General features: G+C 52.2%; 1 protein-coding gene across 1 annotated transcript in view; it reads right to left on the reverse strand.

Moving 5' to 3' along the window:
* The window catches only part of SHANK2 (SH3 and multiple ankyrin repeat domains 2), a 490,743-nt gene extending 463,507 nt beyond the window's left edge, over positions 1–27,236 (reverse strand). Inside the window, exons 1-2 of the mRNA XM_072970511.1 lie at positions 27,106–27,236; positions 858–958 (exon numbers count right to left, since the gene is read on the reverse strand). The gene's annotated coding sequence lies outside the window, so the exon portion shown is untranslated. The remainder of the gene's footprint in view (positions 1–857; positions 959–27,105) is intronic.
* Positions 27,237–27,746: the final 510 nt, after the last annotated feature.

Here is a 27,746-nt window from a genome sequence, read left to right on the forward strand (position 1 = left end):
GATTTGGAAAAAGGGCCTAAAATGTCTCCTTGGACAGGCCATTATTTTTTTAAAAAAGGTTGTAAAATAGTGTCCCTTTATGGTCCCCAGTAAGTAGGTTGGGGCCGGGTGGCCAGGAGTTGCTCCAAAAAGGGCCCAGTGTGCGTTCAGTCAGGGCTGGACTGAGCCTCTGCACACCAGCAAGGCCGGGCGCAGGGAGCTCAACGGCCGGGAGCCCCCCCCTCGCCTGAGAACAGCAGTGGTTCCGCCCTCCTCTGAGGGTGGTCATGGTAAAGCCTGGCACTCAGGCCACATTCTGCCAATGCCAATTTTAAGCATGCGTTACAGATGAAACGATGCCAGTGGAGCACACAGTAGGTGCTCAATAAAATGAGCTCCGGGCGTTAATTAGACTGTGAGCTCAGGGCATGTCTTGGCTCTGCAAAACCACAGGTCCCTCCATGGTCCCTGCACCAGACACAAACAGGTGTCCTGGGTCCAAGTAAAGACAGAGGCGGGCACTTGTAACACCTCCTCCACCGTCCCCCCTGGGCTGCAGTGGCCAAGTCCAGCATGGACACACAGCTGGGACACCTCAGAGCAGAGATGAGGAGGCAGACCTCAAGTCTCGAGCCGCGGTCCCAGTTAGTCCCCTCCAGGTCGCGTTAGCCAGGCACCAAGGGGCAGCCTTGTTTTTCCAGCACCGAGGACAGCTCCACCCCACCCTCTCCCCACCCCGACACAAGCACTTGGGCCCTGACTGCGAGGAACTGACCATCTTTTCTGGCCACAGTGCCAAAGGGGTAAGGCGGACCACACTACAGCAACAGCGACTGGCTTACAGGTGACAAGGACAAGGCGAAGATGTTCTAACTCACCAGAGGCGCTGGCAGTCTGGGCCCCACAGAAAGGCTTCTTCGAACAGGAACCGTCTGCGCTCTGGTGGGCTGAGGCACAGGGACGGGAGAGATTTCCGGAGCTGCAAGGGACAAGAAGACCAGGGCATGGTGAGACAGAGGCTCCAAGAGGCAGAACGTTGGAACGCCCAGCGCATCCTGTATCTCTGAGCTGAACGAACTGCACTCTGCTTCCAGAAAGATGGAGTAGGCAAATTTTCCCTACTCTTTCCAAGAAGTGCAACTAAAAACCCAAGATGTTGTACAGAAAAATAAACTTGGGGAGGCGAAGAGAAGAAGGCAGACTGGGAATCAGGGACCCGAGGAGTGGCGCTGTGGTGAGTTCTCTAGGCTGGGGTTCTGCCTCATATCCCAGAGCTAAGAAGCCAGAAACCCAGAAACAACAGCAGAAGCGCAAAAAAGCTGCAATGAATGACTGTTCTCTCCAGGCAAAAAAACAGGACATGGCAGCCAAGCATAGACACTATCTGCTCTATGTCAGATGCATACCACAGAAAAACCGGGGCCGCCAGCTTGGCCCACAGCAGCAAAGGCCAAGGGGGAGCCTGGGCTTCCCCTCGTGTGGCCGTTGTGAGGCAGCCACATCCCACTGGGAGGTCAAATAAACCAAAACACAGAGCTGGGGCTTTCCTCCCCACCGGGCACTAGCGAGTCCCCCTCTGGTCCCACTGTATTAGGGCAGGCAACCCGGGGAGCCTGGATTTCCACGTGCACTGGGCACTCCTTCATCCCCCTGCAGGACTGGGGTCAGAAGAGGGGTAAGGGAGAGTCAGGACTTCCTCCATCACCAACAATAATCAAACCTGTCCCCTACCCATGGTCTCACGTGGGGAACAAGAACCCCCCAACCCTACCAGCAATTACAAGGAGCTCCCCACTTGGTTATCAGCCAAGGTCAACTGAGGACCCCGGACTTCTGCCTCCACCTGGCAATAGTGAGGCAGCAACCCCCTTCCCTTGTGAGAGAGACGTGTAAATGAGCCAGCTAAAACAGAAGGCTCAAGTAGGGTCCACAGTCTCATAACATAACATGAAAATGTGCACATTTCCACTGAAAATCAGTCATCACCTCCAAGAAGCAGGAACATCTCAAATGGAGAAAAGACAACCAAAGGATGACAACACTGAGGGGACAGAGATGTGAGGATTATCTGACAGGGTTTAAAGCAGTAAACATGAAAATGCTTCAATAAGCAATTATGAACATGCTGGAAACATGAAAAAACAGAAATCTTCATGAAAGAAAGAGAAAACCTCAGCAAAGAAATAGAGAGCCTTGTTGACACGACGGGGTTATGTCCCAATAAACTCATCGCAAGTCGAAAACATCGTGTCGAAAACGCCTTTAATACCCCGTTACTGAGCATTGCAGCTTAGTCTCACCCTCCTTATACACGCTCAGAACACTCAAATTAGCCTACATTTGGGCAAAATCATCTAACACAAAGCCTGTTTTATAATGAAGTATTGAATATCTCACATAGTTGATTGAATACTGCACTGAAAGTGAAAAAGAGTGGTTGTCTGGGGACGAAATAGCCGTGTGCTGGTTCTCTGCCCTCGTGATGTCACAGCTGACTGGGAGCTGCAGCTCACCGCTCCTGCCCTGCCCAGCGTCATGAGAGGGGCTCATACCACATGTCACTACCCCAGGGAAGAACAAAATTTACAGTACGGTTTCTACTGAATATGTATCACTTTCATACCATCAAAAAGTCTAAATATTTTAAGTTAAACCACTGCATGTTGGGAATCATCCACAGAAGGAGAACCAACTGGAAATGTTAACTGAAAAATATAATAAATGAAGGAAGTTCAGTGGATGGAGTCAACATCAGAATGGAAGGGAACAGAGGAAATGATCACTGAACTGGAACCTAGAAGAATAGGAATTAATCAAACTGAACAACAGACAGAAAACAGGCTGAAAATAAACAAATAACTAGAGCCTCTGGGATCTGTAGGATTATAACAAAAAAAATCCCACATTTGACTTACCAGAGTCCCAGAAAGAGAGAAGAGAAGAGGAAAGCTGAAAAAGAACTAAAAGCTAAAATAATAGTTGAAAACGTCCCAAGTTTGGCAAGAGACAGAAACCTACAGACTCAAGAAGCTGAAAAAATAATGCCCAAATAGGATAAACTCCAGGAAATTCAAACCAAGATGCATCATAATTAAACTTCTGAAAACTAATAACAAAGAAAAATCTTACAAGCAGTCAGGGAAAAATTATACATTTCATACAGGGGAAAACAATGGGAGTGACAGTGCGTTTCTCATCAGAAACCACAGAGACAAAAGGAAGGGGTACAGTGTTTTTTGAGTGATGAAAGAAAAACGTGTCAGTCTAGAATTCCATCTTCAGTAAAACTGTCCTATAAGAATGAAGGGAAAGTCAAGACATTCTCAGAAGAAGGGAAACTGAGAAATTGTCACCAGCAGATCTATCCCAAAAGAACGGCTCAAGAAAACTCTCTACACAAAAAGGAGACCTAAAAGAAGAAATCTTGAAACGGTAGGAAGGGAAGAGAACATAGCAAGCAAAACTACAGGTAAATACAGTAGGCTTTCCTTCCCGTCTCAAAGTTTTCAAGTTGTTTGACAACTGAAGCAAAAAGTTAATGCATTCTCATGTATGTAGAGGAATTATTTAAGACATAGACATTATGAATGGGGGAGGGTAAAAAAATAAGAGGAGATAAGCTTGTTTGTTTTCACTCAAACTATATCACAGTGGATGGTAATAAAGGTATATGATGTAATGCCTAGGGTAAACACTTAGGAAGCTACTAAATCTCAAAAGTTACAGATAAACAAAAACGGATTCTAAAACATACTGAAATAACCCACAAGGAGGCAGGAAAAAGAAAACAGAAATGAAACACAGAGAGGGGAAAAAAAACAAAACAAAAATGACAGACTTGAGCCCTAACATATCAGTAACTGCATTAAACGTAAATGGTCAAAATATACCAGTTAAAAGAGATTAGCGGAGTGGACCAAAAAATATTTTAAAAGGATTAATTATAAAAAGTCTACAAAAACTCACTTCAAATATAATGGCCTATTTAGGACAAAAGCAAAAGGATAAAAAAAGATACATTATGCAAACATTAACCAAAGGAAAGTACAATACTAGATAGAGTAGACTTCAGGGCAAAAAAAAAAAAAACTACCATAGAGAGGAATGTTATATAATGATTAACTGTCAATCCACCAAGAAAACGTAACAATCCTAAATGTATACGCACCAAACAAAAGAGAAGCAAAATATGTGAAGCAAAAACTGACAGAATTGAAAGGAAAGAAGGGACAAACCCACAGTTAGAGCTGGAGACTTCAACACCCCCATCTCAACAATTGATGGAATAATTAGACAAATCAGCAAAGGTATGGAAGAACTCAACCACACTAACAACCAACAGGACTTAAACAATACTTACAGTGCATTCCGCTCAGCAGCAGCAGAATACACATTCTTTTCAAGAGTTCATGGAATACACACCAAGATAGACCATATCCAGGGCCATAAAATAGGCCTCCATAAATTTAAAAGAAGTCAAATCATACAGTGTCTTCTCTCACCACAACAGCATCAAACCAGAAATTCATAACCAAAGGTAGCAGAGATCTCCAGATACCTGGAAACTAAAACAGCACAGTTCTAGATAATTGTTGACTCAAAGAAGTTTCCAAGGAGTCTTTTTTTTTAAATATGTAGAACCGAATGAAAACTAAAAGACACCAAACTGCACGGGATACAATTAAAGCAGCCCTGAGGCAGAAGTCTTAGCAGTCAGTGCATACAGCAGAAAACAAATAGTCTCACGTTGAAGTCTACGTTCCCGTCGCCAGAAGCCAGCAAAAGGAGAGGAACATCAGGCCAAAGCAGGGGGTTGAAGGAAGAAAAGGGAAAGAAGACGAAAATCACAAGAGTGGAGATAAATAAAAACCAAGAACAAACACAAAATAGAGAAAACTGATGAGCTGGCTCTTTGTAAAAGGCAATAAAATTGACAAGACTCTAGCGAAACTGACAAAACAGAGGGAGAGAGGAAAGACTCAGGTTACCGAGTGCAACGGAGGGCGTCGTCACAGACTCTGCAGGCATCAAAGGGAAAGGGGCCCCTACAGATAGCGCCACACACTCTCACCGGACAGCATAAATGACACAAACCAACTCTCCAAAGAATATAAACTATTACAGCTCTTTTGATATGAAACAGACCATTTAAAAAGCCCAATAACCATTAAGAAAATTGAGCTCCTAATTTGAAAACTCTCATTTTTGTAAGAAAGGGGAATCTGCACACCCAGATGGTTTCACTGGAGACTTCCATGAAACGTTTAAAGAACTAACATGCATTCTACACAGCATCTTCCAGAAAACAGAATCTAATCCACTTTATGGAACGAACACGACCCTGATACTAAAACCACACAGCGCGCGTACAGAAAAGAAAGACTGCTGGTCAATACCCTTCCTAAATAGAGATGTTAAAAGTCTTTGATGAAATATTATCAAAAAGAGTTAATCAATATATGAATGAATTGTACACCACGACCGAGTACAGTTTATTTCTGGAATACTAGGCTGGCTCAATATTTTTTAAAAAAATCAATCTATGTAATACACTATACCAACAGGCTAATGAAGGAAGATCACTCGGTCACAGCAATCAATGCAAAAAAAGCATTTGACAAAATTCAATACTCATTTATGACAAAAATTCCCCCAAAAATAGGCAGAGGGGAAGTTCTTCAACGTGATGAGGAGATCTGCAAACCTCACGTCATCAGCTAACATTATTCCAAAGGAAGACCAAACGTTCTTCCTCTATGATCAGGAACAAGGCAAGGATGCCTGTTCTCAGCACCCTCACTCAACACCGTGGGAGAAGTTCCAGCTGGCACAAAAGCAGGAAAAGGGAATAAAAAGCACACAGTCTGGGAGACAGAAGTACACCTGTCCCTGCTGCAGGTGAGACGACTGCAGGAGATCCCGAGGAACCAGCAACAACCAAAAACACTCTGAGAAATAATCAGTGAGTCGAGCAAGGTCACGAGACACAAGATGAAAACATAGAAGTCAAGTGTGTCCCTGTATACTAGAAATGAGTATGTGGGCACCAGAGTTAAAATCCAGTATCATTCATAATTGCTCAAAAAAAAAAAAACGCTCAAGGTATAAATCTAAAAAGCACGTACAAGACTTGTATGCTGAAACCCACAGAACTTCAGTGAAAGAAATCAAGGCACATCTGAAGAAGTGGAGAGACACACTCTGTCCACGGACTGGGAGACTCAACACGGTCAAGACATCAACTTTTCCCAAAGTGACGCAGGGTGGGAACCCAACTCCTACCAACGTCCCTGCCAGACTTTTTGTAGATATAGACAACATCATTCTAAGATTTACATGGAAAGGCACGGGAACTAGAGTAACTAAAGCAAACTTGAAGAAGAACAGAAGGAGAAGAATCAGTCCACACAGTTCCAAGACTTACTCAGCTGCAGTCATCACGGCCACGTGGTTCTGGCGGACGGATACGGACACAAACCCACAACACTCAACAGAGAGCCCAGAAACAGACCCACACAGATACGCCCCGCTGATTTTGGACAAAAGCATCAGAGCGATTCAACCGAGGAAGCAGAGCCCCCTTCAGCAAATGGCACGGAGCGACCGAAGGCCAACAGGCAAAATAATGGCGCCCTGAGCCTTACACAAAAATCAACTCAGAATGGATCATGCACATAAATGTAAAACTATAAAACTCCCAGAAAGAGATTCTTACAGGAGAAAATCCTCGGGACCCAGCACCAGGGGACAAGCTCTTACCCCTGACACCAAAAGGGCAATCCACACAGCGAAAACTCGCTAAGTCGGACCTCATCAAAATTAAAACCTTTTGTTTTGTGAAAACCCCTATTAAGAGGAGGAAAAGGCAAACCACAGACTGGGAGAACAGGTTTGTGAACCAGGCGTCTATCAAAGAACTGGCGTCTGGAATATAAAGAACTCTCAAAACCTAACAGGATGAAAACCAAACAATCCAGCCAAAACAAAAGGCATGCAGAGACGTTCCACAAAGGAGGGCAAAGTGGCAAAGCAGCACGTGAAAGATGTTCACCACCACCAGCCGTGCAAATAAAACTGCACGAGGCATCACTACACCAGACTGGCTTCAGAAAACAAAACAAAACAGTAACCTCAAACGCTGGTGAGAACACAGACAAACTCACATCGCTGGGGGAAATACGAAATGGGACGGCCATGCTGGAAAACAGTGTAGCAGTTTCTTAAAACTCTAACCATGCAACTACTGTCCAACCCAAAAAACACACTGATGGGCATTCATCCCAGAGAAGTGAAGACTTACATTCACGCAAAAACCTGTACTTAATGTTCACAGCTTTATTCATAACAGCCCCCAAATGCAAACAACCCAGGTGTCCCTCGAATGGTGACGGGTGGGTAAAACCAGCTGGTGCACACGCCTCACGGAACCTCCTCAGCATAAGAAGGGAGGGGCCACGGATACACAACTACCTCTACAGAGTTCTGATGACAGAGACGCCAACCCCAGAAAGTTACTTACTGTAGGATTTCACTTCTGTGTAATTACTGAAATGACAAAATTACAGAGATGGAAGACAGATTAGCGGTTGCCAAGGGCTGAAAAGCCGGTGAGGTCGGACGACGTCTGTGTGGCTATAAAAAAAAGTTTCCTGGTGCCGACGGAAACATTCGCATCTCGACTGTGTCATCGTCTACATCCTCGTTGGAACATTACATGGTTAGTTCTGCGAAACACTACTCATGGCATAAACTGGGTAGAGGATACAGGGGGCGGCTTTGTCTTCCTTCTCACAGATGCAATTATTTTAAAAATAAAGTTCTTTTTATTTAAAAGTACATTGTAGAAAACTAAACAAATGAAAAGAACTTACACAGAGCAACCATGTGACCCAAGATACATGATTCCACGCCAAGGAATATGCTTAAAGCTGATGAGAGCATATGCCCACACAAAAAGCTGTACTCTGATGTTCAGAGCAGCGCGCCTCTGTTGCTGTCATGACAAGCTACTGAATGTACTTCCCCGTGCTAGGCAGCAGAACATTATTGTTTATCTCTTCTGTATATAGCAGTTTATGTCTGCTAATCCCAAACTCCCAATTTACCCCTCCTCTTCCTCTCCCCCTGGTAACCATAAGTTTGTTTTCTATTTCTGTGAGTCTGTTTTGTAAATTAGTTCCTTTGTCTCATTTTTTTAGATTCCACACATAAGTAACATCATACAGTATTTGTCTTTCTCTGTCTGATATTTCACTCAGTATGATCATCTCTAGGTCCATCCATGTTGATGCAAATGGCATTATTTCATTCTTTTTTATAGCTGAGTACTATTCCATTGTACATATACACCACATCCTCTTTATCCAGTCATCTGTTGATGGACATTAGGTTGCTTCCATGTCTTGGCTACTGTCAACAGTGCTACTATGAACATAGCAGTGCATGTATCTTTTCGAATTGGAGTTTTTTCCAGATACATGCCCAGGAGTGGGATTGCTAGATCATAGGGTAACTCTATTTTTAGTTTTTTTTTTTAAGGAATCTCCATACTGTTCTCATAGTGGCCGCATCACAGCAGCACTCTTTATAGCAGCCAAAAAGTGGAAATAACCTAAACGTCCACTAACTGATGACTAGGTAAATAAAATGTGGTTCATCCATGCAACAGAACCTTATTCAGCCACAAAAAGGAATGAGGCCCTGACACGCTACCACCTGGATGAACCTTGACAACGTGATGCTGAGTGAAACAAGCCAGACAAAAAGCACTTCATATTGTACAGGTTCCTTTTACAAAAAATTCGCCAAATCTATAAAGCAGCGGACTGGTAGCCAGGGCTGGGAAGGGGAGACAGGATGGGAGTGGAGGGCAATGCTAATTGGTGCAGGGTTTGTTTGTGGGAGGATGAAAATGTTCCAAAAGTGACTGCAGTGATGACTGCAATCCACGGATACACTGATAAAACACTGCATCGCACCATTTAAATGGGCGGGTCGTAGGGCACGGGAAATACATCTCAATAAATGGTTGAAAAAAAGAAAGCAGGGACTGGGTTCTAGGAAATTTGAAAAGCACTCACTTTTTTTTCTTTTTTTTTTTTAATGTAGTACAGTCAGTTACAATGTGTCCATTTCTGGTGCACAGCACAGTGTCCCAGTCATGCATAGAGATGCATGTATTAATTTTCATATTTCAAAAGCACTCACTTTGGAGTGACGCTCCCTGAGCCCCATAGAGAATAACTAAATTATTGAACTATTTTTAAATGTTAGCCTTCAGCGTTCCACATCTATTTTTAGACGTGCTCATCATTCCAGTGGAGATGGAAATCGTAATTGCGAAGCGTTCTGAAACAGCTCTGTAACCCTGAGGACAGGCCCCGGGCACAGAGTGGCCCCAGTGTCCTGGGCTGGGAGGCAGGTGGCAGCTCGGGTCCTGGGAAGTCACACCAGCCTGTGCCCTGGACAGACCCAGCTGCCTCAGCCCCGGAGGCCCCTCTCTGGAAGAGCAGGGTTCCCCAAGTCAGTCTGCCTAGTTCCAGCCCCAGCTCTGCAGCCCGCCCCGTCCAAGTTCCAGCTGATTCTGTGACACGGGGCTGCATGAGGGTGCCACTCCAGAGTCCCGGGGATTAAACAAGCTTGCACAGGTGGTTCCCATGGGGGACAAAGTCGACATCCTCCTCCCATCCAGAAAGGTGGCAGGAACGGTCCCACACTGCAGGTCCCTCCCAGGGCGAGGAGCTGACTCTGCCAAGTCAAAACAGCGATTCAAACACAAACTCGTACAGGAATGTTCATCACAGGGCCATTCACAAGAGTCAAGACGTGGAAGCAACCAAAGGTCCCTCAACAGATGAAGGGATAGACAAAACGTGGTCCATCCACACAATGGAATATTATTCACCCATTAAAAGGAATAGAGCGCCGACACGGATGACAAGGTAGATGAACCTGGAGACCATTCTGCTCAGTGAAAGAAGCCAGGTACAAGTGACCTCTGGTTGCATGATCCACTGACATAAAATGCCCAGAGTGGGCAAGTCTGCCAACACAGAGCAGCCTGGTGGCTGTGAGGAGGAGACCGCTGGTGGCAGGGGTTCCCTTCTGGGGTGATAAACACTGGAACTTCTGGAACCAGATGGCGGTGGGGTCTGCACAACCAGGTGAACGGACCACATGCCACTGAGCCGCACACTTTGAAAACGGCTGATTTCATGTTCTGTGTGTTTCATCTCAATAACAAAAAAGAACCTCATTCCCAGCAGTTCACAAGGTTTCAGAATCTACTTCATGGGCTGAGGGAGGAAACAAAGACCAGAAGGCAGGGCAAAAAGCCAATGTCTTCAGGGATGAGGAAAGGGAAAAAAAAAACGCTCTGATCTTCAGTTTTCATCAAGCAACCTCCTGAGGCTGATTTCCGCGGCCCGCGGGAGCAGCCGGAGCGTGAACAGCGGGCATTTCCTGCTGTGTGTGGACACCGCCTCCCCACCGTGCTGTCCACACCGCAGCTGCGGTCTGGGCTGGCGGGACCGTGACTTCACCTGATCTGCCCATTCTCCTGAGACACCCGAGGCGCCCAGACGCTGCGCAGCCCACCAGGACCACGGGTGGTACCCGACTGCCACTCCTGCCTCCTTCCTCCCTGCCGCCTCTGCTCCCTCCGGATGCGAAGTTCCCGTGGGCCCCTGACCTCCAGGGAATGCTCTGAGCTCTCCTCTGTCCCGGCTCAATTACCAGAGAGGGCAAAAGTGCAGGCAGAAATGAGATTAGTAACAGTTACCAGGTAAAATTATTCAGGAACAAAGTTAAAATATTAAACACACCCTCCAGCCGATCCACAGAGCCCATGACCCCTAAACGCGTGAAACCCCACCCAGCCTCTCCAAGGTGGTGGTGGTGACGGAACAGCTGGGAGGGGCCAGACACACCAGGTGCACGCCTCCCGGGGCCTGCCTCCGGGGGACATCCTCTCCCAGTGACCCTAGACTCGGTCATCTCTTTGGCCAAACCGGCCAGAGCAAAGGGACCCGTGGGAGCCGGCTCCCTCTTGCCCTTGCTGGGAACCCAGCGACCACCCAGACATCAAGCCGGGCTTGGGGGGCTTGGCGTAGTTACCCACCCCCGGCCCTGCCAACAACCAGCCCACCCCTGGAGACAGGACGGGGTCTGCTCCCCACTGACCCTAGGTGAACTCAGTGACCATGAGAACCATCCAGCTGAGTCCTGCTCAAATGGTTGACTTTCCAAATTGTGAGCTAAAAAACCCAAGGGCCAGCAAATCACTGCCCATGGGCCAAATCCGGCCCCCAGCTCGTTTCTGTAAGTAAGGTTTCACTGGCGCACGGCCATGCCCGTTCATTGACGTATTGCCCTAGACCACTTTTGCTTTGCAGAGAGGCTGACCGGCAAACCAGCGCAAAGCAGCTACTCTCTGGCCCTGAAATGGCAGTTGTCGTTCTGCCCTATGTTTCGGGGGGGTCTGCTGTGCAGCGAAGCTGCCACGTCCCCTGCAGGGGCAACAGGTACCCTGGGGTTGCTGGGACCCCCTCAGCTGACGCAGCCTCCATCCAGTCGTCACCGACGAGGTGGCTGTCACCCCAGGCCCTCCACAGCTGAGGCTCAGGCGGTGCCCGGGTCACACGGGCGGCCCAGGCAGGCAGCATCCGCAAAGCGGGATCGAACTCCAGCTCGCCCCACCTGGGAGGCCCCAGCCCGTCACAACGCAGGCTTTCCAGAGAGGGCTCCTCACCGAACGGCGCAACTGACGTCCATCTCCACCTCCCAGGCCCTCCCTTTCCTCCTTAATAAAAGACGGCAGGGTAAAATTTCAAACGAACAAAAGCACGTCCACGTTAGGAAAATCCGTCTGAGAGCCAAGAAAGCCCACACGGAACGGTACCCTCCGCCCCCAGCCCAGCCATCTGGAGCTCCTGGCGGGGGCTGAGGGGGTTCACCTTGCGGGGCGTCACCCCCGTGGGAACTCCCCGATGCACCCAGCAGGACGGAGGAGCTCGCGTGGGCTCCCAAAGCTGTCGCTGTCCCCTGCAGGGGCAACAGGTACCCTGGTGGGGAGTTGCTGGGTCCCTCCTCAACCCAGCATCCAGAGCCCCAACGTGAGCCAGGTGCATTTGCAGCTCAGGCAGGGCAGGAATTCACAACGGGGCCTGAACAGGAGGTCACAGGCCAGAGGAAAGGAGTCTACAGACTCACACCTGCACACGGCCAGGTCCTATCTGAACGGATTAGCACACACGGGTATTGCCAAGAACGACAGAGAGCAGACAGTCCACGCATGCCGACACAGTCTTGACTTTATGTAATTATCTCACTTAATGCTCAAGGCCACCTGCAACGTGTTATGACCCCATTTAAAGGATTAGCAAACTGAGGTCGAGAGGTCAACCGGCTCATCCAAAGTCACGCAGCAGTCACGTGGCAGAGCACACGCACCACCCACGTGGAGGACATGCAGGCATGCACCTGGGGCATCCAAACATTCCTCAAAGCTACAAAGATTCTGGGGCAAGCGCAGAGACACAAGTCAATCTTGGTCTCACCACATCCTGGCCAGGGCTCCATTCTCCACGTGGCCAAAATCCTCCACACAGAACACCCCCGACCACGGCCCTGGAGAACGGCAGCCTGGAACACTGCACACACATCCCGGCCGGGATGAAAATGCACCGGCAGCTTCCAGGCGTGCTTGAGTCAGTCGTGTGGGAGAAGCTGAACCAGCCTTGACCCTTCACACCCATCCAGAGGTCGGGGGAGAGGGCTATCCAAACAGAGTTACAGGCACAAATTTCACAGCAGATGGTCAGAGGCCACTGGGCACACCAGGAGGGACAGACAGACGCTCAGGGAGAGAAGCCGGACAACATGCTCCCACCCCTCGGGCTAAGCTCAAAATGCCAGTCAAGGCACCTCTCCGGGCCTCAGTTTCCCCTTTTGTAAAATGGACATAAAAATACTTCCTCCACCAAGAGGGGTGCTGAAGATGCCGCACGGCCACAGGCGTGAAGGTGCCCGGCAGAGGCCGGCAGCGAAAGCTTCGGACCCTGACAAAGTCCGGAGGTAAAATGCGAATCATGGTAACAATCCGTCAAGCGACCTACAGAGATAGAGCAACTGTTTCTTAAAGGTTTCTCTTATTCTATCTCATTTTACTTGATGTGATGGCACGGCTAATGGAAAGCATTTAGCCAGAGTGTTTATCATGATGTAATTAAGGAAGTAAGCTGGGAAAGAAGTCACTTCTGCCTCAAAACGTGGAGTATCGCGGCGCCGGCTGGCCTGCCACCTCGGGGCTATTTCCTGTCTTCTGGGAGAAGACTCACCCCACTGCCGGCCACTGACCCACAGCCAAGCACGGACTACACTTCGCTGGGGAACCTGCCAGGTGATTCAGGGGACCGCACACCCCAACAGTCTCAGGACAGTGTGGACACCCCAGCGGGGGCCAGAAAACTGTCTGTCTGTACGTCCAGGGGCAGCAGTGCATGGTAAACAATAAATAACAATATTCCAAGACAGTCCCAGTAACCCAGTTCTAAACTACTTTTTAATGGAGGTACTGGGGATTGCACCCGGGACTCTGTGTATGCTAAACACGTGCTCTAGCACTGAGCTATCCCCACCCCCACCCCCCCCCACCCCAAGAGTAAACCCTGGAAGCTACTTCACTGGGCCTGGGCTCGGTGAGAGTCCGCACTAATCTACACTGGCCTCGGGCTCTGGGGGGAGCCGCCTGGTCCTAGGGGCCTGGGACCCAGCAAGACACCCCCTGGCACCTGGCCAGGTCCCTGCTCCCGCCCGAGGTTCTCAAAAAGGCTGAACCTGGGCCCCCAGCACCAACATTCTGGAACCCTGATCAATCCTAAATTAACTCTGGGCTCCCCTCCAATCCTGGTGTCTCTCAGAGGTGGGGCAGAGTCCCCCGCCCTGGGGCAGAAGGCCGAGATGATGGAGGTTCTAGCCTCTCTCCCTGTTCCTCCAGTGAGGAGTCTGGGTTGCTTAAGTCAGGAAGCACGTCTGCAGGAAGGGGGCTCCGTCCGAGAATGAGCCGGGGGGTTGGGGGGGACAGGTGGGGAGGCTGGGGGCGGGGAGTGATGGAGATGTTAGCTGTCTTGATTGTGCTGGTGGTTTTCCTGGTGTACACATGCATCGAAATTCACCAAACAGCACATCTGAAATATGTGTAGCTGACGGTGCAGGAACCAGACCACAGAGAAGGGGTTTTTAAAAATGTAAAAACAAATTTTAAAAAAGAAGAAGAAACGGAAGATCTGATTCTATCTAGAACAAGAAGAGAGTGGGTTAAACTCAAAGCCTCACGTGAAGAGAAGCCCAGGCCCCGACGGCACCTGCAGAATCCCACCAAACGTTTCAAGAAGAGTCGACGCCCGCACACACTTCATCACACACTTTGCCCAACGGTGGAAGACGACACTCCCCACAACCTTACGAGGCCAGTGCTACCGTGACACCAGCTCAAGGGGACTACAGGCCAGCGGTACTCGTGCACACACACGCAGAAGGCTCAGCAAAGGACCAGCGAACCGGATCCAGCAGCACGTAAAAACGACCACACGGCGTGACTGAGTGGGACTTACCCCGGAATGCGAAATCGGGCTGACGCGGAAAAATCAATCAACGTAATGCACCATATTAACAGAGTAGAGGACAAGAGGCAGCTGATCATCGCAAGAGATGCAGGAAGAACACTTGACAAACCCCCGCAGCCCTTCAAGACAAAAACGCTCAAAAACAAAGAACACGCGTGAACTTCCTCGACTTCACAGAGGGCACCCCGAGAAAGCATGGCTCATGGGGAAGGGCTGGGTCCTGCCCCCAGGATCAGGAACCAGGCACAGGTGCTCCTTCTCCCACGTCTGTTCAGCACGGCACCGAGGTTCCCGCCCGGGCAACTGGGCGAGACAATGAGATAAATGCATCCAGACAGGAAAGGAGAAGTAAAGTGGCTCCTTTCGGCAGAAGACGGACCTCGGGCGCACAAGTCCCCAAGCATCCGCTAAAAAAGTGCTGGGCGTAATGAACAGGTTCAGCAAGATTACAGGGTCTGAGGTGAATCTACAGAAAAGAACTGGGCTCTCCACACAACAGCGATGAACAACCTGCAAAGGACACTAAGGGGGTGGGTGTACAGCTCAGGGGCAGAGCGCATGCTTAGCATGCGTGAGGTCCTGGGTTCACTCCCCGGTGCCTTCGTTAAAAAAAAAGGACAGGAAATTAAGAACACAATTTCACAACAATATCAAAAAGAATTTAATCTTTAGGCATAAATCAAGCCAAAGAAGTGGAAAAATTTATAAGCTGAAAACTAGAAAACACTTTTCAAAAAATAAAAAGGCCCAACTAAGTGCAAAAACATCCTGCTGTTCACGCCTCAGACCTCACACTGCTAAGACAGTACTTTCCAAAATGAGCTACAGATTCAAAACAGTCCCTATCAAACCCCAGCCGGGTTCTTTGCAGAGTGGATAAGCTGGTGCTGAAATTCAAGGGACCCGAACAGCTAAAAGAGCATCGGGGACACAAGGACCAGGTGGGAGGCCCACCCTCCTGATTTCAAAACTTGCTACATCAGTATGCAACACGGCGCCGTTCTGGCACAGGGCCGGATGCAGAAAGCAAAGCAACGGGCCTGCAAGTCCAAAAGGGAAGCCAGTTTCTTTGGTCAACTGATTTTCAACAAGGGCGCCAAGATAATGCCATTGGAAATGGTGCTGGGACACCTGGACATCCACCTTCAAAAGAATGAAGTTGTACCCCTTCCCCACACCACACACAAAAATTAATTCAAAATGGACCACAGACCTAAACGTAAGAGCTAACAGTATAAAACTCGTAGAAGAAAAGGCAGGCGCCTATTGTCATGACCTCAGGTTAGACAAATCCTTCTCAGGTGTGACACCAGGAGCACAAGCAACAAAAGAAAAAACAAGTAAATAGTTTCATCAAAAATGTAAAATTTTCCTTTTGGGGGGGTATTAGGTTTGCTTATTTATTTAGTGAAGGCACTGGGGATTGAAGCCAGAACCTCGTGCATGCTAAGCACACGCTCTACCACTGAGCCATATAATCTCCTCCCTAAAAATGTAAAATGTTCACACTTTAAAAGGACACAATCAGCAAAGGGAAACAGGCAACCTGCAGAATGGGAGAAATTATCAATTGTGATGATAAGGGCTTTGTGTCTGGAAAATACAAAGAACTCTGATAACTTAGAAATAAAAGAACCAAAGCCCAGCTGAAAAATGAGCAAAGGCTCTGAACAGGCATTTCCCCAAGCGAGACATACAAAGAATCAACAAGCCCACGGAAAGGTGCCCACGTCACTGACCAGCAGAGAAACACCAACTCCAAAGGAGTAAGATCCCACTTCACGCCCACCAGGATGACGCTCATCAAAGATGGGTAACAGCCACTGTCAGGGAGGAGGTGTGGAAATCAGAACCCTCAGACACTGCTGGCTGGAACGCTGAGGGTCCAGCCACTTTGGAAGACAGTCCGATGGCTCTTCCAGAGGTTCCATGTTGCATATCACGTGACCCAGCAATTCCATTCCTGGGTAAGAACCTTAGAGACCCGAACACAGGTCCACATGAAAACCTGTACCTGAACGTTCATAGCAGTGTGATTCACAATAGCCAAAGAGTGGAAACAACCAATATGTCCATCAGCTGATGTGCCAATGAGTCAAATGGGATGTGGCCATACAGTGGAAAATTATTCAGCCATAAAAAAGGAATGGCTGCTAATGGGTGTGAGATTTTCAGAAGTGATGAAAATGTTCTAAGATGATGATTGCACAACTCTCTGAACATATTCTAAAAACACTGAACTAAGTACTTTATATACTTTAAATGGGTGTTATTTGTACAGTGTATAAATTCTATCTTGGTAAAACTGTTGTATGTTTTTTTTTTAATGAGTCGAGAGCAGTGCCCGGCACAGTGGTACTCAACCTTGGTGCGTTGGTCCTGGGGCACACTGATGAATAGGATGGACAAGGGGCCTGCCCTCCTGGACTTTCTTCCAGCGGAGGGAGGCGGGCGACAAGGGTGTAAACCACCCGTGAACACATGAAACTCGAATATAAGAGAAAGAACTGGGGGTGGCCTCCCCCATCCCTCCTCTCCTACCCGTCTGGGGCTCCTTCCACAGAGGCAGCAGGAAGGAGGCCTGCTGGAGGGTTAACAGCACATCTTTGCCCTCTGAGAAAGCCGTCCCTTCACCTGAGACCTGGGGATCCCTGATTCTCCCCAGAGCCAGGCAGGAGGGACCCGGGGCATGTCACCACTTGCTCCCCCGTTTGGATGCCTCTCACATTCATGTTACTCAGGTAGAATCAACGCCCCAAAATACTAATAATCAACCGTATGCCCTTCCTCAGCCTCCACTCCCAGGTCGGCGAGAATGAGCCAAAAAAGCACCATCAGTCAAGACAGAGCTGAGCTCCACCCTGAACTCCCAAGTTACCCCTTGACATCATCATGCGTTCTACTGAAAAACGTCTACCCTCTTATTTAGAGTCGAGATGAGAAGTTACCGAACTTTGGGAAGTTCTTACGAACGCCCCTGAAATCCCGGCTTGGCTGAGGACCACTCAGGAACAGAGCTTCACAGGGTCTTGACTGGAACTAACCAAAACCAGAACCAGAACTTAAAGCACACCTAACCCCAGAGCCCACAAACCCCCAAAAAACACCCCATTCTGCCTCCTCGGATGCCATGCCCCCAAGCAGGGCACAGCCGGCCCCAGCCCTGCTTCTGTCAGAGGGGCTGGTGGCGACTCAAGGACAAAGTCTATACCAAGGCAGGTGCTCAGTTACGCACCTGGTGACGCTCTCCCGCTTCAGAGACTTGTTCACTCAACAAACATTTACGCGAGCTGGGGGCAGGGGGCGGAATGGGGGGTGGAGGCAGGGGCAGCACACAGCAGGGTCTCTGACCACCAAGTGTGGAGCCACGTTTTAAAAGGCTGCCTTTGCTGCCCCGCCCCCTGCTGGGCCGAGCAGAGCCTGGTCACAGCCCAGACTCACACCCCTCCTCAGGGACCCCCAGCTTGGGTCTCCCTGGAAAACCTGAGCGTTTGGACAAGAGGGCGGCCAACTTCTGCTTCCAGGATTCCCCTCAGTCACTCTGGAACCCTGGGGACCCACGGCTGAGCCCGCCAGCTCCTCCTCTACCAAGGTCGCCAGGGAGCCCAGGGAAAGGAGGGCCCAGCCGGCACAGGCTGCACAGCACGTGACAAGGACCAGGCTGGGACTCCCCGCCCCCCGGGCTCCAAGCCCTTCCTCTAGGGACAATCTTCACCCTCAAAACAACCCTCAGGCCCAGCCAAGGGTCAAGACCGGCAAAGGACTGACTCACTGGCGGGATGCATCCTGGTCCGTGGCCTGGGAGGTCACACACGGGGGCCGCAGGGCTGAGGACCAGAGGGGCAGGCTGTCCACGTCCCCGTCTCTCCATTACCGCTGCGGGTGCTCCGAAAGTCCTCTCCCTCTTAGGCAGACTCCGCCTCCTCCCCGCTGGCGGCCCCCAACCCCCCATCCAGCCTCTGTCCACCAGTCCCTCTGCACGTGGACACCCTCACTGGTATCAAAAAGCAGCTTTCCTGCCACACAACACTGCCCAGGGAGCTGCCTGGCCGCCTGACGGCCACCACCACACAACTCAGCTTTGGTGACATCACTCACACAAGTTACACCCTTAGTCATCAAGTGCCCACCCCCATCAAATCCCAGCTGTGGAGGGAGCCAGCTCCTGCCTTCCCTGAGCCCACATCCCACCACCCGGACTCTGCCACCAGCCGGTCTCTTCCGGGGGTGGGGACCACGCGATGGCCTCCTGAAGCCCCTAACCAAACTTCACGGACGCATCCTGAATGACGAGGAAGGGGACACGTGGAAACATCCACCTGGCTACCGGGCAGAGCCAGCTGTCAAACACTTCCATGTCTCAGGTCCCATGCTTCCTCCAGTGGTTCCCAATGTGTGGTCCAGGGAACCCTGGGGGGTTCCCCAAAGCCCTTGGGGGGGCTGGTCGATGAAGTCAAACCACTTTCTTGAGAACTCCAAGATGTTAGTTGTTTTTTCACTCTCACCCTCTCCCAAGTGTGCTGCAGGGTTTTCCAGAAGCTACACAACGTGTGTTACTGCAACAGACTAAATGCAGCAGCAGATAAGAGAATCCAGCCGTCTTCTACGAAACCAGACAGTAGAGAGATCTGGCAAAAATGTAAACCAGTGCCACAGTTTCGTCTTGTTTTTGGAAAATAGCTGTTTTTCATAAAAATGTTATTTACATGAACACATGTGGGTTTACCACTGTCATCTTTAAATGCATTACTAATTAAATATTTCAAAATTCTTTTTGAATTTCTAACAGGATAAATATCAGCAGATACAATGCACATAAACAAACTGCTCCCTGGGGTCCTTAAAACTCTACAAAGAGGGTAGGGGCGTCCTGGGACCATAAGTTTCAGAAGCCCTGTGCTACCAGGCCCAGTCTCCCTGGAAGGAGCAGAAAGGTAAACTCGGGCATCACCCTGAATGACACGGGGGAGGGGGACGGGCGGGCGCCTAATTCTGCGCCATGGAGTGGGCAGCTGGCTGGCAGAGGGTCCGGGTGGTAGGGAAACCCTGTCTACCTCAGTTTACTCATCTGGAGAATGGGTGTGAGGGTACCAGCGCCCACATCTCAGGGCTGAGGATGGAGTGAGTCGGCCGTGGAACCCTGCCGGGCCCCACACTCACTGTTACCCTGATTTTCATGATGTAAAGTCATCAAGATGGTCCACCGAGGAAGAAGCAGAGGGAGAGACAACTCTGGGAGCCTGTTTGGCCCCACGGTGACAGTAACAGTCCTGTGTCCCCATCACAATCCCCCTTCACCTGACTGAGCGGGTGTCCCTCCTCAACAACCCAAAGAACTTCATCAGAGGTTTGATCAAGAGACAGAGAAGCGTCGGGAAGGAATCCTGCCAGACTGAGCACAGAAGGCCCTGCCGGCCACTCACCGGCCTGGGACAGCCCCAGAAAGGAGCCCAAAGAATCAAAACACACAGAAACCAGAGGGCCTGATTTCACACACTTTGGGACCATTTTGCTGCAGAAAATCAGAGAAGGCCTGGAACTCTCAGGAACCCAGAACGCAGCGCCCCCTGCCCTGCGTGTGGGGCGCCGGTAACCCTGCACGCCAGGCTGGCCACCACCGTCTGGGAATGCCATCCGGACTCTACCTGGGCTCCACGTGCAACAAAAACATCCTTGAACTGTGGCCTTTTGTTTGCCCCACCCCGCCAGCTCCGCAAACATTCCGGCAGTCATCCTGGTGGCAGCAAGTTCACGTGCCACCTGCCGGGAACTGACACCCCGGAGCTGCCCGGCCTGGAGGCAGCCCCCCTCCCCGCCTCCCCCGGCTAGCCAGGTCTGAACCCTCAGGGCGAGGCCAAGAAAGAAAAGGCTGGTGGCCCGACTGGTTTTGCGACTCCCGGGAGCTGAATGCACACGTGGGAGGGGAAGTCTGGGACCAACGATGTCTTCCAGCCACTGGGGCAGGGCCTGCTCCAAACCAGTGCCCTTCCAGAACCCTGGGATACAGAGAGAAGCAAGACCGGTCCTTTCCTTGGTGACAGGGGACCTGCATGCAGCACAGCAATTGCCTGCGGTTTGCCAGGCCCCCACCTCTCCTCAGGATAATGGGAGCATGGAACAAAGCATGGAAATCAGAAAAGGGGGAGGGTAGAGCTCAGTGGTAGAGCGCATGCTTAGCATGTTGGAGGTCCTGGGTTCAATCCCCAGTACCTCCAGTAAGAAAAAAAAAAAAACCAGGAAGGAGGAAGATGGGAGGCAGGAAAAATCCCGGGCAGGAGGCGCTGTGCCCTGTGCTTTCCAGGGTGTAATCAAGCAGGAAGAAGTCCCCCCTCCACCCCTCACGCAGGGGCCCCAGGCTGAACTTTCCCTCCTCGAGGCTGGCCTTCGGTTCTGCTCAAGATGTGTGAGGAGTCCCCACCGCTCCATCCTGCCTTTCCTCAGGTTCAAGCCACACCGTGGGTCCGTTATATGTCACTACTGTCACCGAGGTGTCACCATTGTCTCCAGGTGGGAATCACCTGCCAGAACCTTGAGGGCGGGGCCGAATCTTACCCACTTCTCTCTCCTCCCCTGCAGGGGGCTTCAAACTGGGGTGTGTGGACCCAGAAAGGCCTGGGGTCCCCCTCTTCCCAGCAGCCCCTCCCACCCTTTACATCCAAAAGGCCTTCCAGCCCCCTCTGAATGTTGTGGTGGGGAGGGAACTCCCTAATACCAAACAAAGGGGGAACTTCAACTAAGGTTTTCATTAAACCACACCAAACACACCCACCATCTCATCTCTAAGAGCTGTATTTCCAATAACACTTTCCTATTTCCATTTCTAAAAATCCGTAACATATTTATAGAGTTTGATCCCAGGGCTTTCTCAATCCAGAAGCGACTATTTTTTTTTAATACTTAGCGACTTTAGGTCACAGGAAAATTTAAAGTTAATTTATGTACAGTTTCCCTGCAGAGAAATATGCTCGATCAATTAGTAAAAGACTCACGAGCATAAAAGTCTATGACATTGGGATGAAAGTCCTCGGGGAGGTGGTGGCACCAACCCAAGGGAGGAAGGGGGACCTCCAAGCATTTGTCAAGGAAAGGTGGGCGTCAAGTCACCCTTCGCTGCAATGGATACGGTTAAAGTTAGGGAACAGTTACTTCCCAAAAGTCAATATTTGCCTCGCAGACCAGGCTCTACATCCTTAGCAAATACTTAAAGCTATGAAGCAGGATTTTAAAGGCTGATGTGAGAATGCCCGGGGCGTCCAGGGGGACGGTGGCTGGAGAGCCCTGGGGTGGGTGTGAGGCAGCGCGGGTGCAGTCCTCTGGGCTTTGCTGGGTATTTCGGTTTTTCATACGAAAACGTTGCAGGAGCCGTGTGAGAGGACGGGTTTTTCAAATGCCTAGGGAGTTGACAGGCAAAGAAAACAAAATTGGGGGGTGGAGAAAACTGCCCCAGCGAGGCAGGGCCATTGGAGATGTGCAATAATTGTCCACCTGCTGGGCGCCTCCAGTGAGTCTCCCGAATCAGGCCTTTTAGTTGAAGCAGCAGCTCAGGACTCTGGGCAACCATCCTTCTCAAAGTGTGTTCCCAGGACCCCTGACAGGGGGTCTCAGTCAGAATTTCTGGGGCTGGGCCTGCAGCCCCTCCCCCGTGAGGCCCATCATGTGAAATCTGCAGCTTTGACCCTGGGAGCTGGTGGCCTCACGCAATCCTGAGAGTCAAGGAGCGAACCCTGGCAAACCTCCCAGGGCAGTTTTCACGCTCTGCCCCGCCCCCTCCCCGCCGGCGGCCAATCAGCGGGAGCCCTGCCCTTCGCGCCCGCGGCCCAGGCCTCCCAGCAGCCGGAAGGCCTCTCCTCCCAGGAAGTGACGCGCATCCCAGCTGGCCCACCCCCGGGGCCCATCCATCGAGAGTGACCCAAAAACAGGGGGGAGGGTATAGCTCAAGCGGTGGAGCGTATGCTTAGCTTTCTTGAGTTCAATCCCCAGTACCTCCCCTAAGAATAAAGAAACCTAATTACCTTTCCCCTCCAAAAAAAAAATTGCCCCAAAAAATAGACAAACGAGGTCCTACTGTAGAGCAGAGCGAACTACATTCAATACCTCGTAATAGCCTATAATGAAAAAGAACATGAAAAAGAATCTATACATGGACACGTAACTGAATCACTATGCTGTACACCAGAAATGAACCCTGCTCACTGACCCTGAGCCCTGGACAGGCTCTCAGATCTGCCCCAATATTGGACTGGGTTCACCTTTCGCCTCCATTAAGACTGGAAACCCCTCTAGTGGTGCTAGCTGCATCCCTGTCCCCCGAAGACCCACCTCAGAACCACCAGAGCCAACGAAACGAACATTTTAGCCACTTCAAAGTACTTCTTGATTCTGCTTTCAAAGAAAAAAAATAAAGGGCTCTCACCATCAAGGAGTGTGACCAGATACAGAGGTTTTCACTTGCTGACTCTACCTCTTTGTCGCACCATGGTAATAAGAAAAATCATCTCCTAACCGGAGGAATCTCCCCGCTGGGGAAAGTGCATCCCAGCCGTGTGCGGTGTCGCGGACTCAGGGCTGGGCTCTCCCAGGCTGCCTGGGCGCAATCCCTGCTCCCCACTCACTAGCTGTGTGGTCTTGGGCAAGTGGCTTCACTCCTTTGAGCCTCAGGCTCCTGATCTGTAAAGTGGGAATAATAACTGATCGCACCTCTCTCTTTCTGGAGTTGGTGAGAGCTGGACGAGGTCACCTACAGCAAGAGTGTGGCACAGGCCAGGCAGGCAGGAACACTCAGCAGGAGAGAGCCCCGCAGCTGCTGGAGTTAGAGGCAGACCGTTCTCGCCAGGTCCTGGGGCAGCACAGGCGAAGACAGGGCCAGACACCCCAGGTCCTGCCCCAGTGTTCTGATACCCCCGTCCCCCTCCTTCCCCAGACTGGGCTGGGGACCCTCTCTGTGTCCTACAGCACCCGATGGTCACCTCTATCACAGCCCCTGTCCCAGTGTGCACCAACTGACCAGTCCCTTCTCTTCTGCTGTCTATTCTGGAAGCTTCTGGGGTGGCCCCCGTGGCCAGCTTCTAGCCCTCAGATGATTATTTGTTGGGCTCATTTCTACATGTAGAGAAAACCCAGTATAACCCAGACCACCTCTGAAGGCACGGCAGGCTCCTCATTTGGGTGGGCGGGGTGGGGGGGGTGGCCAGGTCACAGTGGTCGCTCGGAGCCCCTCACCCCGTCGGTTGACAGCCTTTCAACAACTGCCCTGGTGAGTGAGGGCTCCGGGGGCAGCTCCCAAGATGAGAAAGAGCGGCCTTTGTTTGGGGCGCTTTCCTCCAGACCCCACCACAAACCAGGCCTTCGGTCAAAGCAGAGGATTCGATCACTGGATGATGGCGGTTCCTAAATGTTCCCTCCCTGGGGCTCAGGACAATGCAAGGCTCAGAAGAGGCAGCAAATGTGCTTTTCTCCTGGCTTTTCCAGCCACGCCTGCCCCTCTCCCTGCCCCTCCCCAGGCTCCCTGAGGATAACTCTCTACTTCAGATCCCACAGCCTGCAGCCATGCTGGATCTTAAGTTAACAAGGCAGGGGCTAGAATCCAGGGAAATGAGCTCAGGGGTCAGGGGCCGGGATCCAACCCGAACTCACTCCTACTGTCCCCTTGGGGCAGAGGCACACTCGGCCCCTTCTGCAACTCCCAAACCGAGCCTCACTTTGGTAAGGCCCCCCTTTACCTCGTCACCCGAGGTGACAAGGACACCAAACTCTATCATGTAGGATCTAGGGCATACTTGGGAATAAAGCAACGAAAGTAATGGAGGGGTTGGATGGGGGAAATTGCTCAGTGGTAGAGTGTGTGCCTGGCATGTACGTGCATGAGGTCCTGGGTTCAATCTCCAGGGCCTTCGTTACGGGGGAAAAAAGAATTATTTTTCTATAAAAGTCAGTTTTGACTAGTATTTCCCTGCACATAGGTTAACTCCTGGCATGTTTTTTCTTCCACCCTTTTCCCCATCACCAATGAAATGTAAAATGCAGAGCTATCTTGGAACTCCGCTCCTCCACTCCTCACATCTGACCCTGATGGTCCGGGCTTCTCCTGGACAGGGTCCCCCGGAGGCTGGGACCGAGTCACCTGCACAAGGTGACCCCTAGACGCCAGATAGGGGGCCTTGCCCACAACCCCAAGCACTTTAAAATAAATGAATGAATGAAAACCTCTGGGAAACTCACCTGAACACGAATAGAGCTTTCTAAAGCAAACTGTACTTGGAGCCAGTAGGCAGATTCACTCGCTACCCCCACCCGCCACCAATAAAGGGATCTGATTTGTTCAAAGCAGCCAAGGGCTGTCAACAGTGCCCACTGCGAACCACCCTTACCAGCAAAAATCCCTTTATTCATAAAGGGTTCCTTTAGATACCTGAAGAATTACAGCCTCTTCCAAAGAAGAGCCAGCTTTCCACCCAATTCTTTCTTCTTAGAAAAGCAGAAATTCCCAGCATAATAATGGAACCCCTTCCTTTAAGAACATTGCACCCCAGGAGTTTTACATCCAGTCACTTCTAAAACAGCCTAACTCCTATTAAGACGAGGGTCTCCCTCATGTCTTCTTAAGGATGCCGTGACTTCCCGGGCAAAACTCCTTGCCACCACTTATTAACCCCCACCTCAGGGCAGCCACATCGATGTCCCCCTTTAATCACCACCGAGCCCCCAGTGGGTACAAAGCTCCAGGCAGACAGAGTTCAACACCTTTCTCACACGCAGCCTTGCTGTCGGCTACAAGTGGTTTGAAAACTCGAGTCCCCAAAAGCGGCCGCATCCTGGCTCCTCTGGACCTCCCCAAGCCCCCAAGCGCCAGGTTCCACGCCTGGCGAGGAACAGGCGGTCCTCTGATTATTCTTTAACGTGGGTAGCGGGCACTTGGAGAGAGGCTGAACCCAGCGCCCACTGACCCTCCCTGCGGCGGGTCAGCAAAGCCGCGGGCAAGTCCCAGGTAGAGGCCAAGCCGCCATCCCTCACCGTACTTCTGAAATTACCTCTCTGCTTCTTGGAGCTTAATTTAATTAACGGACTGACCTCATTAATGTTCGAACTTGAGTTTCAAACAAAAAGAGGTCACGAAACTATCTAATTTACCTCTTCGAACTTCTACGCAGAAACCACTTTATTTTGGGAAGGCCTCTGAGGACTCCCAGGACGGTGCCCCTAGTATCGCGGCCTGAGCTCCCACCCGAGGGGCCCAAGGGCCTTCTCAGATCCAGCCACCTAGGGTCGCTTTAAAATTCCACCGCGAAAACCTACTGTCACAGCAGCGGCCTCGCCCCCTCTGGACGCCCCCAGCCCCTCGGAAACACTGACCTCGCCTGCGCGCCGGTCCTCTCATCCCGGGCAGTGTCGCCGCGCAGACACCCCGACCCCCGCGCCCTCCGAAACCCGCTGGCGAGGCCCTCAGAGGGGGTCGCACCTGCTCGCACAATCCAGTGGCCCCAACTCAGGTGGCGAGTGCGTGGTCGCTGTCTCCAGGCGCCCCCCGCGCCCCGGACGCCCTGAGGAGGCGCCTGGGTCGCGCGCGGGCTGCGCGGGCGGAGCCGCCCGGCCGCCGGGAGGAGGGATGCCCGGGCGAAAGTTGCCGGGGAAACTTGAGCAACTCGAGCGCGCCGGTGCCAGCCTCCTGCATAATTCACCGGTCGCCGCGGCGGGGCGAGGAGGCCGCTCACCTGCACCAGCTGGGCCCCCCAGCCCGGCTGGGGTGTGCGGCGGGCAGAGGCCGGGCACCTGGCGGGGGCTCTGCTCGATCCCCAAGACCCGGGGGTACGACCCGCGACCCCCCGGGCCTGCGCCAGGTGCACCGGCCCCGGCCTCACCGAGCCCGCTGCTTCAACTGCGCGCAACTGGATGGGGGCTGTGGGCGCTGGTGCGCCCGGGGCCGGAGTAGCCGACGCAGGGTCTCCGGGGACCTGGCGGAGGCGGCGCGGGTCCCCGCCCCCCGGGCGCCCCCTGGCGGTTCTGTGCGAATTCCACCGCCGGGCAAGAGGGCCCAGGTATCCGGGCCAGCGGGCGGCGACCTAGGGCAAGAAGACCACCGGCAGCGAGTGGAGGTAGATCCACCTGCCTTGCCCCAAGGGGAGACACAGGGCGCGCTAGAGGTGAGGACGTCCATGAGCGCGTGGTGGGGGGGAACAAAAGGGGTGTTCCTGCGCTCAGCTCCCACGCCGCTTCCAAAACGGCCCTTACTCCAGAAGGACGACCGGGGGGGGGGGTACCTCTACAGAGAAGCGACTCCCACCAGGACCCGAGGAATCCTTCCCCCAACCCCCTATCCTCAGCCTCTGAGTCCAGGACTGCGCCTACCCGATAGTTAGTGTTCCTGGAATCCAGACGCTACCAAAATGCAGCCGGTGAGCACGGTCGCGCGCCCGGGGGCCACCTACTGTCCTTCCCAGCCGCGCGGGCTGCCCCAGCCACCCCCGCCCCGCACCCGCAGCGCCCCGCGACCCCGCCGCCGCCTCACCTGGCTCGGGCGGCAGCTCGGCGAGTCCGGGCGGGCCGGAGCCCCCCCGGGGAGGACCGGCGTCTGCACGCACCTCGCTCAGCCTCGGGGACCCGAGCGGCACCGCGCCCAGCCCGGCCGGAGCGCGGGAGCCGAGGCCGCCGCCGCTCAGGTGTCCGGGCTGGGGGGGGTGGGGACGCCGCGGCCCCGCCCCGCGCTGCAGCGGGGGCCGCTCCCCTCGGCCGGGCGCGGGCGGTCGGGACTGGCGAGGGTGGGGGAGGGGTCCTCTCTCCGCCCGAGGGCGCGCGCGGCCCCGGCCTCGCGTGCGCCACCCGCCCCGGATCTCCCGCCTCCGCGGCCGACCCCTCCCCACCTGGCCCTGGCCGGCTCCGGTCCGCGGCGGCGACTGGCGCGCGGCTTGCGGGGTCTGTTGTAGCAACCGAGGGACGGAGGAAGCCCGGGGCCACCTTGGCCCCGCCCCAGCCCGGGCTGCGTGGCCCGGCGCCCCCCGCCCCTCCCCCACCCCGCCCGGCGCGAGCCAGCGGACCAGAAAGTCCCTTAATTTTGTGAAGCCCGGCTCATCCTGCGCCGCCCACTCCCGCCCGAGAGGGCTTTATGCTAACAGGATTCGGAAGTACAGGGGCCGACCGCACATCTGAAGG

Source organism: Vicugna pacos, chromosome 10, assembly GCF_048564905.1.
Source record: "Vicugna pacos chromosome 10, VicPac4, whole genome shotgun sequence".
NCBI lineage: Eukaryota > Metazoa > Chordata > Mammalia > Artiodactyla > Camelidae > Vicugna > Vicugna pacos.